General features: G+C 44.3%; 1 non-coding gene across 1 annotated transcript; it reads left to right on the top strand.

Moving 5' to 3' along the window:
* The first annotated feature begins 200 nt into the window (after positions 1-200).
* Trnat-ugu (transfer RNA threonine (anticodon UGU)) lies at positions 201-275 on the top strand. Its single transcript has one exon. It is a non-coding gene; the product is annotated as a tRNA-Thr (tRNA).
* The last annotated feature ends 7305 nt before the right edge of the window (positions 276-7580 follow it).

Here is a 7580-nt window from a genome sequence, read left to right as displayed (position 1 = left end):
CCATTGACCTTCTTGTGCGAACGCACACGCTATGCCCGAACTCGTACGGGACTTGGTAGATTAATCTGCCACGAGTAATGAGTATGATGGGCAAACATGTATTAGGCGCACTACGAATGTAACGGTGTGGACATGTTGGGAATGTGTATCTCACGGGGAGCGTGCAAGGGATACGTCCCTGCAGACGCACTATCCTCTGTGCCCGCGATGGCTCAGATGGATAGAGCGTCTGCCATGTAAGCAGGAGATCCCGGGTTCGAGTCCCGGTCGGGGCACACATTTTCAACATGTCCCCAATGAAGTACATCAACGCCTGTTTGCAGCTAGGGTGTCCATTTAATTATCATTTCATTTCTAACAAAGCTGCATGGTCATCCACGGTAACTGTTCTTCCGAGAACAGATACTACCGTCATATATAGTTAAAATATGGCTTCCCGGCCATTGACCTTCTTGTGCGAACACACACGCTGTGCCCAAACTCGTACGGGACTTGGTGGATTAATCTGCCACGAGTAATGAGTACGATGGGCAAACATCTATTAGGCGCACTACGAATGTAGTGGTGTGGACATGTTGGGAATGTGGATCTCACGGGGAGCGTGCAAATGATAAGTCCCTGCAGACGCACTATCCTCTGTGCCCGTGGTGGCTCAGATGGATAGAGCGTCTGCCATGTAAGCAGGAGATCCCGGGTTCGAGTCCCGGTCGGGGCACACATTTTCAACATGTCCCCAATGAAGTACATCAACCCCTGTTTGCAGCTAGGGTGTCCATTTAATTATCATTTCATTTCTAGCAGAGCTGCATGGTCATCCACGGTAACTGTTCTTCCGGGAACAGATACTACCGTCATATACAGGGTGTTACAAAAAGGTACGGTCAAACTTTCAGGAAACATTCCTCACCCACAAAGAAAGAAAATATGTTATGTGGACACGTGTCCGGAAACGCTTACTTTCCATGTTAGAGCTCATTTTATTACTTCTATTCAAATCACATTAATCATGGAATGGAAACACGCAGCAACAGAACGTACCAGCGTGACTGCAAACACTTTGTTACACGAAATGTTCAAAGCGTCCTCCGTTAGCGAGGATACATGCATCCACCCTCCGTCGCATGGAATCCCTGATGCGCTGATGCAGTCCTGGAGAATGGCGTATTGTATCACAGCCGTCCACAATACGAGCACGAAGAGTCTCTACGTTTGGTACCGGGGTTGCGTAGACAAGAGCTTTCAAATGTCGCCAGAAATGAAAGTCAAGAGGGTTGAGGTCAGGAGAGCGTGGAGGCCATGGAATTGGTCCGCCTCTACCAATCCATCGGTCACCGAATCTATTGTTGAGAAGCGTACGAACACTTCGACTGAAATGTGCAGGAGCTCCATCGTGCATGAACCACATGTTGTATCGTACTTGTAAAGGCACATGTTCTAGCAGCACAGGTAGAGTATCCCGTATGAAATCATGGCGGTGAATCGAGGAAGTACAGTACATACTGACGAAACTAAAATGACCTCTAACATGGAAAGTAAGCGTTTCCGGACACATGTCCACATAACATCTTTTCTTTATTTGTGTGTGAGGAATGTTTCCTGAAAGTTTGGCCGTACCTTTTTGTAACACCCTGTATGGCTACCGTATATACACTTTCAACTACTTCTCTGCCCTCGTTGTTAGACTTTATAATTTTTTTGTTAGCAATTTGTACTTGGAGCTCGGAACTAATGAACTCAATTCGGAAAAATTGCAGCGACTAACATGTAAGTTCACTAGTACTGATCGTCGTTGACAATTTGTCCGTCTGAACGTCAATTCAGAGTTTATGAATTTCCAAGCAAAGTTTAGGATCATTGCTGCACGCGTATGTTCTTGTAGTTATTAAACGCTGTTCCCACAACTAAGCACTCACCACTAGCGGTTTCCGAATATGTGTTGTGTAAATAAACAGTTTCACTGAATATTAATTCTCCACGTGTCGCCTAACGTCAACTCAGCAATGATAATATGCTCCATAATTTCAGTGCCATCCTAGGTAACTCCTGATCGCAAATGTCAGGGATATCGCAGCGGTATATGGTCACTCTTTGACAGCCAGCGAGCCAAAGCTAATGACAGTGACCGTACGTTGTTCCACTTGCCTTTTGGCTGGCTGCCAGACAGTTGACTGATTACAAGGACTCTAATATTTTACCCATGACCGGCTTGTGGGATGCTGCATACCGATGGTTGTAACAAACGCTGTTAATTGTGAGACATGAAGATAACCTATGAAGTAAACGTGCATGCACACCATCGACAATTTGTCAGAAGACTAGAATGCAGAAGACTTGCTACGCGAAATGTACTGACACCTGCAATTACCGTACGTAACGCTAATTGCAACCTTCAACATAAACGTGGCACAGCATTTAAGTGAGGCAACAGTAGGTTTCTAAAAATAACAGCAGTGTGAGATGTAACACTGTAATTTGTTAAAAACTGATTACGACACTGCAAACCAAGCAAGAGTAAAAGGTACTGGCGTAAAGGAGAGAGACGTACTTTGCGTGTGTTGAATGGGAAACAAAGGACGGAAAATTGCAGTTTCTCGTTCTCAGGATCAATAGCTCAGCGCCTACACAAGGTAAAATTCTGGTCGTCAGTTGATGGAATTTTCTCACACCTTTTCACCGCTCGAACGATGGTTAAGGCAAATCAGTTGCCAGTGACGATTATAAATAAGAGAATCCTCGTCCACCGCAGCATTTCGACGTGGTCAAGTGTCTCCTCTGTATGGGAATATACATAATGGACGTACGAGTACAGGATGTAGACACATGGTTGACGACATATGGAAGTTTGGGTCTGGCAGTAAGCTGGCACTGATTGCTAAATTATAAGGCGACCTCTTGTGATAAGCGGGAAATCCGGATTCGATCCAACACAAATTTTCATTGTCGTCATTCCATTACTGCGAATACATTTCATGTATTTAATAAAGGCTGTAGTCTGTTTTTTCGGAGCTGCATGCATGTCCGTAGGAACTTAACATCATAATTCGGAATAACGCAGGCACTGCCATATCATAAGAGGGGTAGGTTCCCTCACACACTAATGCGACATAAACGAAAGTTCCTGTTAACCCATTGATGACAATGGGACAGCCGCTGGACATGAAGTACTTGAATAATGTTAACTGAAACCAACAGCTGCACTGGAATCCAACGACGTTTATTCAAAACATGCTACCAGTTTCGAAGCTAAAAAGCGTCATCTTCAGGCGTAGTTTGTCTCAACGTACGAATCACAATGACAAAAACAAGCGGTGTCTTCAAGTGGAAACAGTTCAAGTTATTAAAAAACATATTATGCTGTCGTATGCGTCGAGTGCGTCTGACCATTGGTGTGCTTGTTACAGGAAAATATGGAATCCAGTTGATTTTGGCCCCGCTGCATTCGACTTCATTGGTTGCACATGCTGGCGTTTCCATTTGAAAACTCCGTTGTCATTGTGGTTCGTAGACTGATGGCAGATTACGTTTGGGACCTGAAGATAACGCTTTTTGGCGCCGAAACTGGTAATGTATTCCGAATAAACGGCTTTGGGCTACAATACTGCTGTCGATTTCGGTTATCCTTACTCAAATAAACCAAAGTTGGTAGGAGTGTTTCTACAGCTGAAAGATGTCTAGTCAAATTTGGTGCCAGTCGCAAAAGAGTGCGCTAGTAGCGTCACTATGAGGATTCAAATCAGGTTTGCTTTAAATACACGTTGTAAAGGTCGTGAGCGTTAGTTGGCTTTGGGATTGGGTATAATCAGCTGATATTACTCAAGACTGTCTTTAAGGCGACAAACACGCCATTATCGACACTACAGTGAGTTTGAACGTGGTCGTGTCACGTATTCTGGTGATTCGACCTGTTGTGCCACCATTCATTAACAGCAATCCTGCGGTTGTTTTCCAGCATGCTCTACAGAGTATCGACATGTTGCCTTGACCTGATCGATTACCAGATCCGTGTCCAATCGAGCACATATGGGATATCATCGGATGACAACTCCAGCGTCATCCACAAACAGCATTAACTGTCTCTTTTTTGACCGACCAAGTGGAACAGGCATGAAATTTCATCCCACAAACTTGTAACACCGAAAATGCAGGATGCATGGCACCTGCTACCGATGTATAACTTTTTTCTGAATTGTATGTAAATATTTGTAATTTAAACGCTTTCTTTTAATAAGTAAGTACATTGCTTCACTGTATGTGTACATTTAGGTAGAAGTTTGTTGACGTTTCATTGTATTTATCTGTGTTTTACTGTGAAACTTATAAGCTCTGGGAAAAAGCCAAAGCCGGCCGAAGTGGCCGCGCGGTTCTGGCGCTGCAGTCTGGAACCGCGAGACCGCTACGGTCGCAGGTTCGAATCCTGCCTCGGGCATGGATGTGTGTGATGTCCTTAGGTTAGTTAGGTTTAACTAGTTCTAAGTTCTAGGGGACTAATGACCTCAGCGGTTGAGTCCCATAGTGCTCAGAGCCATTTGAAAAAGCCAAAGGAACTGTTATTTGCGTTGACTAGCAACGATAATAGCAGTGCTTGTACGTTGTAAAATCTTTGGGTAGGGAGTTATTGAGCAGAGCGCGCGGAGAGAGAGGGACGGGTTCCAGCGCTTGTAGTGTGCGGAAGTGTGGTGTTAACGCTCTCGTAGTAGAGAGTACCATTTTCGGCGGCATTATGTACGCACGCCGGCCAGATGCCTAGAGCAGGAGTACGGACAGTGGAAGGGCGGAAGAGGCTGTATTAATTACGATTGCCCGTTCCTATAATTAGCCGTGGCTCCACAATATTCTACCGTCTTCAGCAATAGCAGCAGTTCCAGTAACACAGTTTCGTCGTCGGCTCCGAGATTCGTCGTATGCACAGCACTGAAGTAAGACTGTTCATTGGCAGAAAGTATTAACGTCTAACCCAACAGAACAACTGAATGTGATTTGATTGATAAGATTTATTTAAATAATAATCAGTTAAACTCAGGGCGATTGTGTCCTCATTGCCCCCAGACATTGTTACCAAGCGGGACCCTCGTTCCTTTTTTTTCCTAATATGTTAACTGAGTGTCATAAGAAAGAAGAAATTGAATAGTTACAGCCAGTTTATTGATGAATAATTTCTCTTTTAAGCATTTTAGCCTCAGTCTACTTTCAATTAATTGTTGTACAACAGAGGCTTCAGTATATGACTAAAGTAAAGCAATTTCATTTTCCAAGTTTGAGAATCAATCACTGGGAAAAAAATCCAAATCTAAAGAAATGCACAAATTAAGCGTGCGGAAGTTTTATTTATTTTACATATAGCTTGGAACACATAGCTGTTTGGTTTGGTACGTATTCTATTAGACTATTTAATTCTGTTCAAGTCATTAAAAAAGGCTCAGTTGTTCAGACCGTAATATGAAATCCAATTTGCAAAATAAGTAACAGCAAAATAAAAAGTGCTTGCTTTTTTTTCTAAATTACTTTGATGACGTTATGCTGAGGTCACTGAAAGTTATTGTTCACGTAACGAAGTTCAGTACTAACATACAGTTTAATTGCATATTTTCAAATCATTACTCGATTGCCTTTTTCAAAATTTAAGGCCAAACATAACGTAAGAGTGACTTCTCAGTTTTCTTTAGCATTACACAGTCGCTTAAAATTAGTGTCAAAAAAGAACGTAGCAACCTTTAGTTGCTACGTTAGTGTTTAATAATACATGTTTTTCTTTCCCATCATCTTGTACAGAATACATTAATTACTTCCGTTTCGTTCATTAGTGTAACTTTTGGATTCATGATCAGTGGTACCGCTTTCTGTCGAGTGTTGTTCGTGAGTGAATGCACAAAATAACTTTCATTTCCCAAATTATAGCCCTGTTCGGTTTAATTACTTTTATTTTTAGTAGACTTTCCATCAGACGGATCGGTTGTACATTTTCCTCCTACTTATCGGTATCACTTCTTTGGGACAGATAGCCTTATACAATTAGAAAAAATCCATTAAGCATACACGTGATCCACGGTCATATTTTATATCGCAAGCAGGATAGGCCGATTAGTAAGAGGGAGGTTACAAACTGACATCCGGCGCTTGTACAACACAATTCATGCACGTTTGCATGCTTGCATTCAACATTGGTTGGTTGGTTGATTCGGGGGAGGGAGCAAACAGGGAGCTCATCGGTCCCATCGGATGAGGGAAGGATGGTGAAGGAAATCGGCCGTGCCCTTTTAAGGGAACCATCCCGGCATTTGCCTGAAGAGATTTAGGAAAATCACCGAAAGCCTAAATCAGGATAGCTGGACGCGGATTTGAACCTACGAATACACCAATGCGAGTCCAGTGTGCTAACCACTGCCCCACCTCGCCCGGTCACACATTCAACATTTTGACAGTTACAGCGGTTATTAATTTACCAGCATTTCACATTTGCAAAGACTTATATAGCACTTTCATTAACCTGTGATTTTACAAGGTTAATCATTTGAATATGTTAACTTTACAAATGTATTCCAGAAATTCCGTTATCCTTACATTAATTATTTTTTTGGTGTTGCAACTTTTTTCTCAGTGTATTTCCCAAAAACTGTTTACATGTGCATGGAGTGAAACATACACTCCTGGAAATTGAAATAAGAACACCGTGAATTCATTGTCCTAGGAAGGGGAAACTTTATTGACACATTCCTGGGGTCAGATACATCACATGATCACACTGACAGAACCACAGGCACATAGACACAGGCAACAGAGCATGCACAATGTCGGCACTAGTACAGTGTATATCCACCTTTCGCAGCAATGCAGGCTGCTATTCTCCCATGGAGACGATCGTAGAGATGCTGGATGTAGTCCTGTGGAACGGCTTGCCATGCCATTTCCACCTGGCGCCTCAGTTGGACCAGCGTTCGTGCTGGACGTGCAGACCGCGTGAGACGACGCTTCATCCAGTCCCAAACATGCTCAATGGGGGACAGATCCGGAGATCTTGCTGGCCAGGGTAGTTGACTTACACCTTCTAGAGCACGTTGGGTGGCACGGGATACATGCGGACGTGCATTGTCCTGTTGGAACAGCAAGTTCCCTTGCCGGTCTAGGAATGGTAGAACGATGGGTTCGATGACGGTTTGGATGTACCGTGCACTATTCAGTGTCCCCTCGACGATCACCAGTGGTGTACGGCCAGTGTAGGAGATCGCTCCCCACACCATGATGCCGGGTGTTGGCCCTGTGTGCCTCGGTCGTATGCAGTCCTGATTGTGGCGCTCACCTGCACGGCGCCAAACATGCATACGACCATCATTGGCACCAAGGCAGAAGCGACTCTCATCGCTGAAGACGACACGTCTCCATTCGTCCCTCCATTCACGCCTGTCGCGACACCACTGGAGGCGGGCTGCACGATGTTGGGGCGTGAGCGGAAGACGGCCTAACGGTGTGCGGGACCGTAGCCCAGCTTCATGGAGACGGTTGCGAATGGTCCTCGCCGATACCCCAGGAGCAACAGTGTCCCTAATTTGCTGGGAAGTGGCGGTGCGGTCCTCTACGGCACTGCG

Source organism: Schistocerca nitens, chromosome 7, assembly GCF_023898315.1.
Source record: "Schistocerca nitens isolate TAMUIC-IGC-003100 chromosome 7, iqSchNite1.1, whole genome shotgun sequence".
Classification (NCBI taxonomy): Eukaryota; Metazoa; Arthropoda; class Insecta; order Orthoptera; family Acrididae; genus Schistocerca; species Schistocerca nitens.
Note: the sequence above shows the minus strand (reverse complement) of the source record. Positions and strands in the feature narration are given on the sequence as shown.